General features: G+C 42.6%; 1 long non-coding RNA gene across 1 annotated transcript; it reads right to left on the minus strand.

Annotated features, from left to right (window-relative positions):
* Positions 1 to 223: 223 nt before the first annotated feature.
* Positions 224 to 1,980, minus strand: LOC133655154 (uncharacterized). Its single transcript, XR_009826966.1, has 3 exons — positions 1,755 to 1,980; positions 677 to 735; positions 224 to 600 (listed from the first exon to the last, which is right to left on the minus strand). It is a non-coding gene; the product is annotated as an uncharacterized LOC133655154 (long non-coding RNA).
* Between the last annotated feature and the right edge of the window lie 10,599 nt (positions 1,981 to 12,579).

Here is a 12,579-nt window from a genome sequence, read left to right on the forward strand (position 1 = left end):
GGTATCAAAGTTTTGCTACTTTTGATAAGCGTAGTTAGTTTAGTTTAGTTTATTCTTCTTCTTCGGTCAATGGTCAACAAAATAAACAGTTGTACATTCATAGATTGAAAAAGAAAATGTTGCAGACCGAAAGGGTTTAGGCTGAAGTTGAACACTTATTGCGCCTAACCCTATAAACAATGTCAAGTACAAGATGAACTTCCGAAAATTATGAAATGTCCTTTGTACAACATATTATAAATACACATTATACACAACATAAACACAGTTCAATTATATACACAGTAAAGGCATGTGTATATAATTCCGGCATTATATAAAAAATGTAAAATAAAATGAACACGACCTTCTTATGTGGTGTGATATAAAGCTGTAATTAACATGGAACAGCGTCTTTGAATCAACTGCAGCTAAAATCCTGCAGACAAACTCCAGCTCTTGCATCTCTCGGTAGCGTGTGGCAGGCTAACCTTTGACCTCCAACTTGTCAACCTAATCAAGGCCAGATTGGGAAAGTGGACATGCAAGCTGCAAATGGAGGGCTCCATTATTCAGGGTCTCCGATGTCAGCCATCGGTCAGATTAACCGTCACCTGTGGGCTTGGAGACAAAAGAGGGCTCATGATGAAAAAGAAAACATCAGCAATGGGAATGATTGACCTTTTGACCTACGCACTCTGCGGCTATTCATTCAGGTTTTGGCTTCTCTGGCTGCTGCAGCTTTGCGAGTGGAGGCTGAGATCGGTGCATGTCGGGCAAGTGTGGGAAACAGGGAGAGGTGTGAGGACTGTGAATGTGGCTCTTAGAGTCAAAACTTACAAATGGAGGCTCATTTGTGTCGTAAACACAAAAGCTCTTTTTGCACATTGAATTTATGGAACTGAATTGTTTGCGTTTGACTTTGGTGAACTGGATTTTTGTACATGATACAATAATTTAACAATGCAGCTTGTTAAATTATAGTGTTTTAAAATGTCAAGTGGGAAAAAAATAATCAGTGTATAAAAATTGAGTGTAAAAAAATCCAGTGCAGAAAATTTTTTTGTAAAAAAATGAGTGCAGAAAAATTCTACAAAATTGAGTATTGTGTACAGGGGGAAGGAGACGGCACAGACAACAGGGGGTGTAGCATTTAGCTCTGTTTATATACAATATATAAATAACAAAATAATATATATATAAACAAGGGAAATAGAGTGTGACTAAATCCAAGAGTTTGTATGGTGCGCGACTATGTGTCAGAATAATTGTATCTAAGTTATCACAAAGCTTTCTTTCAATGAGCTCCCGGCGAGCAGACAAAAGCTGTCTTTGATTTTACCAATCAAAAGGCTTGTAAAACTCCACTGTGTAGGATGGGGAGCGACGAAGGTGTCGGTTTCTTTGATGTATTGTAATCCACAGGATTACACCCAAAATCTACAAAGCAGGGAGAAGGCAGGGCCTGACCCCACCTCCAGGCACCTTTTCTTTGAACTGTTTTGTGACCAAAGGCAGCGGCTGTTTACGACCCCCGTCCCTTTAGAAACAGCTGTTGCCATGTAATCAGGGAAAGTCCAAATAAAAGAGGAGGCGTACAATCTTTTGTCAGAGCGTGGTGGGAGACTGTACAAGAGTACAGCCCAGACGTTTCTCCTCAATTGAGCTAAATTGAATTCTGTCTCTGTTTAATTCCTTGCTTCTTTGTCTGTTTAATAGATGTCATCAGTGTTTGAACCTGACACTATGTGTGTGAATTAACTGTTGTGTGTTACCGGCAGTGTTGAGCGAGAGGCGGAAGTCCCGGAGGGGAAAGACATGCTCGTAGATCTGTGAGCAGGCAGGAAGCGAGGCGTCGAAGGTCCGTGTTCAGGCGGGAGGTTGAGATCCAAGAGGCAGTCAGAGAAGCAGAGGGAAGATGGGGAGACGAGACGCACAGCTCGTCACGCGGGAACGAAGGGGTTGCTGCAAGGAACGACAAGGGGAAGAACACAAGACCAATCAACACGACGGGGGGAGAAACGAAGAGAGAGAAATGCATAGAGCTTCGTTAGTTGGCTTACTGTACTCGAACAGGTGACTACGTTCTGGCCTGGGATAGCAGGTTGGGCAGGCCTGATGATCAGCTTCAGGCGTGCTGATTGCCGGTGGTTGATTGCAGCTGTGCACCGGCGCAACCTCTGCCGGAGTGGCGCGCGCAGATGCGGTCTTGGAGGCGCAATCAGCAGAGTGCACAGTTGAGTGCGCATTGGAATGCGCCCTGGCCATGACATAAAATTAAAATTTTGTGTAAAAAAAAAATCAGTGCAGAAAAATTGGTTCTAAAACAAATTAAGTGTAAAAAAAATAGTTCAGAAAAGTTCAAAGTATTCAATTCAGTGTAAAAAAGTAATGTGTTAAAAAAATCACTGCAGAAAAATTCCGTGTAAAAAGAATTTAAAAAAATGTTGTCCAGAAAAGTTCAAGGTATAAAATTCAGAATAAAAAAGTCAGTGCAGAAAAATTCAGTGTGTACAAGTTGAGTGTAAAAAAGTTCAGTGTAAAAAAACTGCAGAAAAAACAATAGAAAAAATATTGAGTGTAAAAAAATTAGTTCAGAAAAATTCAAGGTACAGAATTCAGACTAAAAAAGTCAGTGCAGAAAAATTCAGTGCAGAAAAATTGAGTGTAAAAAAGTTCAGGGTAAAAAAACTGCAGAAAAAATAATTGAAAAAAAATTGTGTAAAAAAATCAGTGCAGAAAAATTTGACGTAAAAAAAAATAAGTGTAAAAAACTTAGTTCAGCAAAGATCAAGGTATACAATTCAGTGTAAAAAAGTTGTATAAAAAAAATCAGTGCAGAAAAATTCTGTGTAAAAAAAAATGTGTTCAGAAAAACTTCAAGGTATAAAAATTGAGTGTAAAAAAGTCAGTACAGTAAATTCAGTGTATAAAAATTGAGTGTAAAAAAGTTTAGTGTAAAAAAACTGCAGAAAAACTAATCGAAAAAAATTTAGTGTAAAAAGATGTGTTCAGAAAAATTCAAAGTATAACATTCAGACTAAAAAAGTCCCTGCAGAAAAATTCAGTGGATAAAAATTTAGTGTAAAAAAGTTAAGTGTAAAAGAATTGCAGAAAAAATACACGAAAACAATTTAGTGTAAAAAAATCAGTGCAGAAAAATTCATTGTAAACAAAATTGTGTAAAAAAAATTGTGCAGAAAAATTGAGTGTAAAAAAATCCAGTGTAGAAAAATTAATTTGAAAACAAAATTGAGTGTAATAAAACTGAGTGCAGAAATATTTGTTGTAAAAAAAAGTGTAAAAAAAATGAGTACAGAAAAATTGAGTGTAAAAAAAATTAGTGCAAAAAAATTAGAAGTTAAAAAAATAAAGTGCAAACCAGTTCAGAAAAGTTCAAAGGCGGAACTAAGTGTAAAAAACTTGTGTAAAATCAGTGCAGAAAATGTATCAAAAAAAAATTCAGTGTATAAAAATTGAGTGTAAAAAAAATAGTTGAGAAGAATTCAAGATATAAAATTCAGACTAAAAAAATCAGTGCAGAAAAAATGTATGTAAAAAATTAAGTCTAAATAGTTAGTTCAGAAAAGTTCAAGGTATACAATTCATTGTAAAAAAAGTTGTGTTAAAAAAATCAGTGCAGAAATATTCTGTGTAAAAAGATTTCAGTGTATAAAAATTGAGTGTAAAAAAATTGTCACACCTGGGTGAAGTCTGGTCTGGGTTTCGTCTGGTTTCATGTTTTGTCATTTCCTGTTTTATTTTGAAATGCTGACCCTCCCTCTCATTTCAGGTCACTTGCCCTTCCTCCTGTTTCCCTGGTCTGACGTCTTTCCTGATTGCCTGATTGCGCCCACCTGTGTCACCCTCCCTCATGTGTATAAATGTCTCATCCTCCTTCTGTCCTGTGCCAGAGTGTTTCGTATCGTCTTGTGCGTACCTCCAGCGTTCCTTGCCACAGTCTTGTCTTCAGCCATTGCCACGTTTTTTTTTTGTACTTTTGATCCACGGGAGATTCTTTGTTTGTAACCTTTTGTCAGGTAAGATTAGCTTCTTAGCATCGCCTCCGTTGGAGCGCTTTTTGTTGTATTTGTTAGTTTTGTTCTTTAGCCCCTTTTTCCCTCCATAGCCGGAGCGTTTTGAGTTGTGAATATTTATGTTAGTTTAGTAGCCAGGTTAGATCTGTTTTGATAGCCTGTTTTGTTTCTCCCGTTTTGGACCCCTCCCCTTCTGAGAATAAACGACTGTTTTCAGTATCCTGCATCTGTGTCCAGAGTCCTAGTCGGGTCGTGACAGTACACTCTGGCCAGTATGGACACAGCAGGATTGAAGCAGTGGGCTGCGGCGCTTCACGAGCAGGAATCCCGCCTCTCCGCTGATGAGGAGCAGGTGGCAGTTTTGGGCCAGGGAATCCAGGGGATCGCTCGAACCCAAGAAGACTTCAGGACCGCTGTTACCACCCAGGTGGGCCAACTTGCGGAACAGGTGCAACTTCTGCTCACCCAAATGACCAGGCATGGTCCCGCACCTTCTGTGCCCGAGCCGCAGCCAGCCACCATGACTCAGGTACTCACCACCATTCATAGTGGAGTTGGAGCCCAATTGGCCCCTCCTGAACGATTTGCGGGTGAACCCGAACAATGCAAGGAATTCATCATGAACTGTGAGATGCATTTTGAGCTTGCGCCCCACACATTTCCCACCGATCGAGCTAAGGTGTCGTTTATGATCTCCTATCTGGCTGGGAGAGCAAGGAAGTGGGCCATGGCCGAGTGGTCCAGGGGCTCTCATATATGCAGCTCACTCCGAGACTTTACAGAGACTCTCCAAAAAACTTTTGATCCTGTCTCTTCTGAGCGTGAAAGAGCTAGAGAGCTCAGTGGGATTCGTCAGGGGAGAGAATCAGTCTGAGATTACGCTATATATTTTCGAACCCTGGCTGCAGAGAGCGGATGGAACACTACGGCCCTCTACGACGTCTTCCTCAAGGGGCTGGCCGGCCCTGTTCTGGAGCGACTGCTACCCACAGACTTACCTGCAGACCTGGACGACCTCATCGCTCTCGCCATACGGACAGATCAACGTCTACGAGAGTTCAAGCTTCTCCAAGAAGGCCACCCGACGGATTCAGGTCGCCAGTCACAGATTCCTATCACCGCCAGCTATGCTCCAGGTCTTCAATCAACAGTACGGCCATCCCCTGCCCGAGATGGTAGAGGAGCCCATGCATTTGGGCAGGGCACGACTCTCCCTGGCAGAGCGCCAGCGTCACCTCAACGAGGGCCGATGTTTCTACTGCGGGGAGCTGGGGCATCTTGTGGCCGCCTGCCTTTCCAAGTCGGTCCAGGCAGGGAATCAGGTCCCTGCCTCAAGTGCTACTTCGTGTGCCTTGACACCTATTAAGGTAACCAACCACTCAATTAGCATGGAATTAGATGTTTTAATTGACTCAGGGGCGGATGAGAGCTTGATGGACTGGGGTTTAGCCAAGAAATTGGGAGTGAGAACCAGAGTCATCACACCACTCCTTAGAGCTAACGCCCTTAACGGTAGTGCTTTATTCTTGATCACCCACATCACAGAACCCGTATCCATAGACATTGATAACCACCATGAACTAATGAACTTCTTCCTGTTCCACTCACCTGCACGCACCCTGGTACTGGGACATCCGTGGCTCATTCATCACAATCCCCACATAGACTGGCCCACAGGCAAGATCAAGGGGTGGGGTAGGAACTGTGGGGGGAAGTGTACAAGGGGTAGTGTTCAAGTAAAGACTGCCATGAATATAAACTCTGTTTCTGCTCATTCTACCACAGAACTACAGGAACCAGACTTGACCTCCATACCTCCCTGCTACCACCACCTTAAGGAAGCCTTTAATAAGGCTAAAGCTACGTCACTCCCACCACACCGTCCATACGATTGCGCAATAGACCTCATTCCCGGCTCTACCATCCCCAAGGGGCGCCTGTACTCTGTCTCAGGTCCCGAGAAACAAGCCATGAAGGACTACATAGAATCCTCGCTTAAGGCGGGACTTATCCGTCCCTCATCGTCACCTGCTGGAGCAGGGTTCTTCTTTGTAAATAAGAAAGACGGGACCCTGCGACCATGTATAGACTATAGTCCTCTCAATGACATAACCATAAAGAATCGGTACCCCCTTCCATTAATGTCATCCGTCTTTGATCAGCTCCAGCAGGCAAAGGTTTTCACCAAGCTGGACTTGCGCAATGCTTATCATATCATTCGCATTAGGGAGGGTGATGAGTGGAAGACCGGTTTTAACACCCCTAGTGGCCATTATGAATATCTGGTAATGCCTTTTGGTCTAACTAATGCCCCTGCTGTATTCCAGGCAATGATTAATGATGTGCTCGGAGACTTTTTGGACCATTTCGTTTTTGTTTATCTTGATGACATACTAATTTTTTCTGACAATGGACATTCACAGGCACCACGTCAGCCAGGTTTTGCAACGACTCCTGGAAAACAACTTATATGTAAAGGCTGAGAAATGCAAGTTCCATGCCGACACCATTTCCTTCGTGGGCTTCATTGTAGCCCCTGGAAGAGTCGAAATGGATCCGGCTAAAGTTAGCGCGGTGGCCAAGTGGCCAACACCTGATAGTCGTAAGAAGGTTCAGCAATTCCTCGGTTTTGCAAACTTCTACAGACTATTTATCAGAGGCTTTAGCGCGATAGCTTCCCCTCTCCATGCTCTGACTTCTCCACAGGTGCGCTTCTACTGGTCTCCGGAGGCGGAGAGGGCCTTTCAGGATCTCAAGCGCCGCTTCACGACTGCACCCATCCTTGCGCTGCCAGATCCACAACGGCAACTTGTGGTCGAGGTGGATGCGTCGAATGAGGGAGTTGGGGCGGTTCTATCTCAAAGATTGGAGGCAGACTGGAAAACCCATCCCTGCGCCTTTCTGTCTCGCCGGCTGAGCCCTGCGGAACGTAACTATGATGTTGGTAACAGGGAACTGCTGGCGGTCAAGATAGCACTAGAAGAGTGGAGACATTGGTTAGAGGGGGCACAGCATCCATTCATAGTTTGGACTGACCACAAGAACCTGGAATATATTCGACAAGCCAAGAGACTAAATTCACGTCAGGCCAGGTGGGCATTGTTTTTCAATCGTTTTAACTTCACGTTGTCTTACAGGCCGGGGTCCCGCAGTGTCAAGTCAGACGCTTTGTCACGCCTCTACGACCCTGAGCCTGTTGCCAAGGTGCCAGAGCCCATCCTTCCACTGAACTGTGTGGTTGGAGCGGTCACTTGGCAGATAGAACAAGAAGTAAGACGCCAATGGCGAGAACCCTCCACCTAGTGGGTGCCCAGAGAATCGCTTGTTTGTCCCGGTCAATCTGCGCCCACAGGTGATCCATTGGGCTCACACCTTGCTGCTTACTTGCCATCCGGGGGTCCGGAGAACTATGTTTATGATCTCACAGCGGTTCTGGTGGCCATCCATGGAGGCGGGGGTCCGGGAGTACATCGAGGCGTGTCCGGTCTGCGCTCGCAATAAAACATCCTCCGGGCCACGTGTTGGACTGCTACAGCCTCTGCCCATTCCCTCCAGACCGTGGTCGAACATCTCTATGGACTTCGTCACGGGCCTCCCGGTCTCAAGAGGTAACACCACGGTGCTCACCGTGGTCGACCGATTCTCTAAGATGACACATTTTATTGCCTTGCCAAAGTTGCCCACAGCCAAAGAGACTGCTCAGATACTCATGCAGCATGTTTTTAGAATTCATGGATTTCCCACAGACATTGTATCGGACCGGGGCCCCAATTCATCTCCCGGTTCTGGAGGGAGTTCTGCAAACTCATTGGAGCTACAGCCAGCCTGACATCAGGATACCACCCGGAGGCAAACGGCCAGACCGAGCGCCTCAACCAACAATTGGAAACCGGCCTCCGATGCCTCGTGTCCCAGAACCCAACAACGTGGAGTTCCCACCTGGTCTGGGTGGAATTCGCCCATAACTTCTTGCCCACCTCTGCCACTGGCTTTTCTCCTTTCAAGTGTGTCTACGGCTACCAACCACCAGTGTTCCCGGACTCAGAGCCAGAGGTCTCCGTTCCCTCCGCCCACACCCTGGTGCGCCGATGCCGTCGCATCTGGCTTGCGGCCCGACAAGTGCTCGCTCGCCAAGGAGATCGGGTCAAAAAAGCCGCCGACCGGAAGCGCCGCCCGGCACCTAATTACCAGCCAGGACAGCGAATATGGCTAGCTGCCAAAGACCTGCACCTCAAAGTGCCATCCAAAAAATTGGCGCCCAGATTCGTCGACCCCTTCCCCATCGCCAAGGTCATCGGTCCTGCAGCAGTACGCCTACGTCTACCCAGGTCGCTCCGTGCCCATCCTACCTTCCACGTCAGCCAAGTCAAGCCGGCCAAAGAGAACCCTATGGTCCAAGCCACCAAACCCCCCCCGCCGCTGGAAGCAGCAGATGGAGGCCTTCTGTACCGGGTCAAGAGACTGTTAGCGGTACGCAACAGAGGTCGAGGAAGACAATTTTTGGTGGATTGGGAGGGGTACGGTCCCGAAGAAAGACAGTGGGTACCCCAACAGAACATTGATGACCCCTCCCTGATCCAGGACTTCTATAGATTCCACCCTGAGGTCCCTGGGCCGTCAGGAGTCGGCCCTAGAAGGGGGGTTCTGTCACACCTGGGTGAAGTCTGGTCTGGGTTTCGTCTGGTTTCATGTTTTGTCATTTCCTGTTTTATTTTGAAATGCTGACCCTCCCTCTCATTTCAGGTCACTTGCCCTTCCTCCTGTTTCCCTGGTCTGACGTCTTTCCTGATTGCCTGATTGCGCCCACCTGTCACCCTCCCTCATGTGTATAAATGTCTCATCCTCCTTCTGTCCTGTGCCAGAGTGTTTCGTATCGTCTTGTGCGTACCTCCAGCGTTCCTTGCCACAGTCTTGTCTTCAGCCATTGCCACGTTTTTTTTTTTTTTACTTTTGATCCACGGGAGATTCTTTGTTTGTAACCTTTGGTCAGGTAAGATTAGCTTCTTAACAAAATGACAAAAATGTTGTTCAGAAAAGTTCAAGGTATAAAATTTAGAGTAAAAAAGTCAATGCAGAAAAATTCAGTGTATAATAATTGAGTGCAAAAAAGTTCAGTGTAAAAAAACTGCAGAAAAAAAATAGAAAAAAATTTAAGTGTAAAAAAATCAATGCAGAAAAATTTGACATAAAAAATTCAGTCTAAAAAAGTTGTGTAGAAAAATCATGCAGAAAAATTCTGGGTAAAAAAATTGAGTGTATAAAAATGTGTTCAGAAAAAGTTTAAGGAATAAAAGTCAGTGCAGTAAATTCAGAGTATAACAATTTAGTGCAAAAAATGTTCAGTGTAAAAAATCAGTGCAGAATTTTTTTTAGCTTCAAAACTCAAGACCCACTTCAGGTAAATTAACACTGAAGCACTTTATTGGCTGGTCCTGAGACAGGATCGCTTCAGTCTTAATTTACGGTAAGTAAATCTTGAGTAGGGATTAAGTCAATCCGTGAGGACCGTGAAGATTCTGGACTAACGACATTGCTATCGGTATTTTTTGTTCCAGCTGACCGACGTAATTATGACACGCTGTCACATTCAGTTCAGCTGAATGGCGACAAATAAAGTAACTTTCTTACAAGTATTATTATCACTGCAGGACGAGGAATAGCTAAACATGCTTCACAACACACCGTAGCTCACCGGCGTCACAATGTAAACAAACGCCATGTGTGGATCTACATCTGACATCCACTGTAATGATACCAAGTACAGGAGCGTATCTAGTCGATACTACTATGATTACGTCAATATTTTTTGGCGTCACAACATCTTGTTTTTAAAAAAATGTATATTATGTTTATAAACTCAGGAAATATGACCCTGGACACATGAGGACTTTGAATATGACCAATATATGATCCTGTAACGACTTGGTATCGGATTAATACCCAAGTTTGTGGTATCATCCAAAACTAATGTAAAGCATCCAAACAACCGAATAATAAGTGATTACATTTTAACAGAAGTGTAGATAGAACATGTTAAAATAGAAAGTAAGCAGATATTAACAGTAAATGAACAAGTAGATGAATAATTCATTTTCTACCACTTGTCCTTAATAATGTGGACAAAATAATAGAATGATAAATGACACAATATGTTACTGCATATGTCAGCAGCTAAATTAGGAGTCTTTGTTTGCTTACTTACTAATAAAATACAAGTTGTCTTGTATGTTCACTATTTTATTTAAGGACAAACTTGCAATAAGAAACATATCTTTAATGTACCCTAAGATTTTTTGTCAAAATAAAGCCAATATTGCAATTTTTTGTGGTGCCCATTATTTAGAAAAGTACCGAAAAGTATCAAAATATTTTTAGTACCGGTACCAAAATATTGGTATCGGGACAGCACTACTACACACACACACACACACACACACACACACACGTACGTACATACATACATCGGTAGCTGTCAACACTCACTATGGGTTCTGGTCCATCACTCAAATACATAACATAACAATCCCTATTGTAACAAAATGCACACCCACATAACATGCTAATTGATTGTATTGACTTCATTGCACTGAATATTTTAACGCACTCATTTTGCTCACACATTTTTACTCAAAGAAACACTTTCAGTTAACAAAAGTCCGCCATGCTCAGAAGTATTGCCTCGTAAAGTACCTCCACTACCAGGGCAAGGAGGCAGCTAACCTCATTTGTACGGCACATTTCATCACGAGGGGAGCGTGCTTTTAAATTATGCACACGTGCCTGAAACGATCTATTTTTAAAGCGCACCGTCGGAAGGATAAAAGATCGGGACAGAGAGAAGACCTACGCCAAGGCTTGAACATTTGTCACAAGTACACTCAGATAATTGTTCGTCACATCCTGATGGTTTTCAGCTGAAAGTCTTGTTAGTAGTTAGCAGGAGTAAAAAAAATATTACCTATGGCGATTTACCTTTGCGTCTACTATGTTATTTATACATATATATATACATATACGTTAGGTCAGGGGAAAAAAACACAGAGGCTATTTAATCCCTACAAGCCTGTTTCGCAGGTTTCCCTGCTCTTCAGGAAAATCCCATGAAGAGCAGGCTTGTAGGGATGATATAGCCTCTTGTGTTTTTTCCTGACCTAACGTATATTCCGCTCTACCCCGGTATTGAGCACTGTATAACGGATAAACCACAGTAACCTCGACTATATAGGGGGTCTGGTTCTTTTTTAACACCCAGAAGTTGATTTGCGTCACGGTGTTGTCTTTTGGGTCGAGTTGATAGCATAAAATGTCTTCTACGTCCAGTCCTGAAAATTTAAAAACAAAACAAGGAGGTATTGCAGATATATCTATATGTGTATATATATACAGCAAGAATGTATGTATGTATGTGTATGTATATATATGAATGTATATATATATACACTACCGTTCAAAAGTTTGGGGTCACCCAAACAATTTTGTGGAATAGCCTTCATTTCTAAGAACAAGAATAGATTGTCGAGTTTCAGATGCAAGTTCTCTTTTTCTGGCCATTTTGAGCGTTTAATTGACCCCACAAATGTGATGCTCCATAAACTCAATCTGCTCAAAGGAAGGTCAGTTTTGTAGCTTCTGTAACGAGCTAAACTGTTTTCAGATGTGTGAACATGATTGCACAAGGGTTTTCTAATCATCAATTAGCCTTCTGAGCCAATGAGCAAACACATTGTACCATTAGAACACTGGAGTGATAGTTGCTGGAAATGGGCCTCTATACACCTATGTAGATATTGCACCAAAAACCAGACATTTGCAGCTAGAATAGTCATTTACCACATTAGCAATGTATAGAGTGTACTTCTTTAAAGTTAAGACTAGTTTAAAGTTATCTTCATTGAAAAGTACAGTGCTTTTCCTTCAAAAATATGGACATTTCAATGTGACCCCAAACTTTTGAACGGTAGTGTATATACATATACATACATTTACACACATATATATATATATACACACACACACACACACACACACACACACACACACACACACACATACATATGTATATCTATGTGTGTGTGTGTGTGTGTGTGTGTGTGTGTGTGTGTGTATGTGGGAGTGTGTATATACACTGTATATATATATATATTTTTATATATACACACACACGCGCGCACGCACGCACGCACGCACACACACACACATATATGTGTGTGTGTGTGTATATATATATATTTTTATATATATATTTTTGTGTGTGTGTATATATTAAAAAATATATATTTATATATATATACACACATACATACATACATACATATATATATATACAAATAATATATATATATATATATGGATGGATGATATACAGTATATAACATATTTTATTGCAACTTTATGCTGTTCTTTACAGACGAAGCTTTGTGTTGTTATTATTAGCGGATGTCAACATTTTGTTTATTTGTCATTTTTTCCCCCATTTTTGCTGGTGTTTTGTTTTTTGTAATGTTTCCGAGGGCCAATGATAAACGACTCTTGGGCCCTGTGCCTAATTTTCTGCACCCCACCC

The sequence above is a fragment of the Entelurus aequoreus genome, linkage group LG08 (assembly GCF_033978785.1).
Source record: "Entelurus aequoreus isolate RoL-2023_Sb linkage group LG08, RoL_Eaeq_v1.1, whole genome shotgun sequence".
Taxonomy (NCBI): Eukaryota; Metazoa; Chordata; class Actinopteri; order Syngnathiformes; family Syngnathidae; genus Entelurus; species Entelurus aequoreus.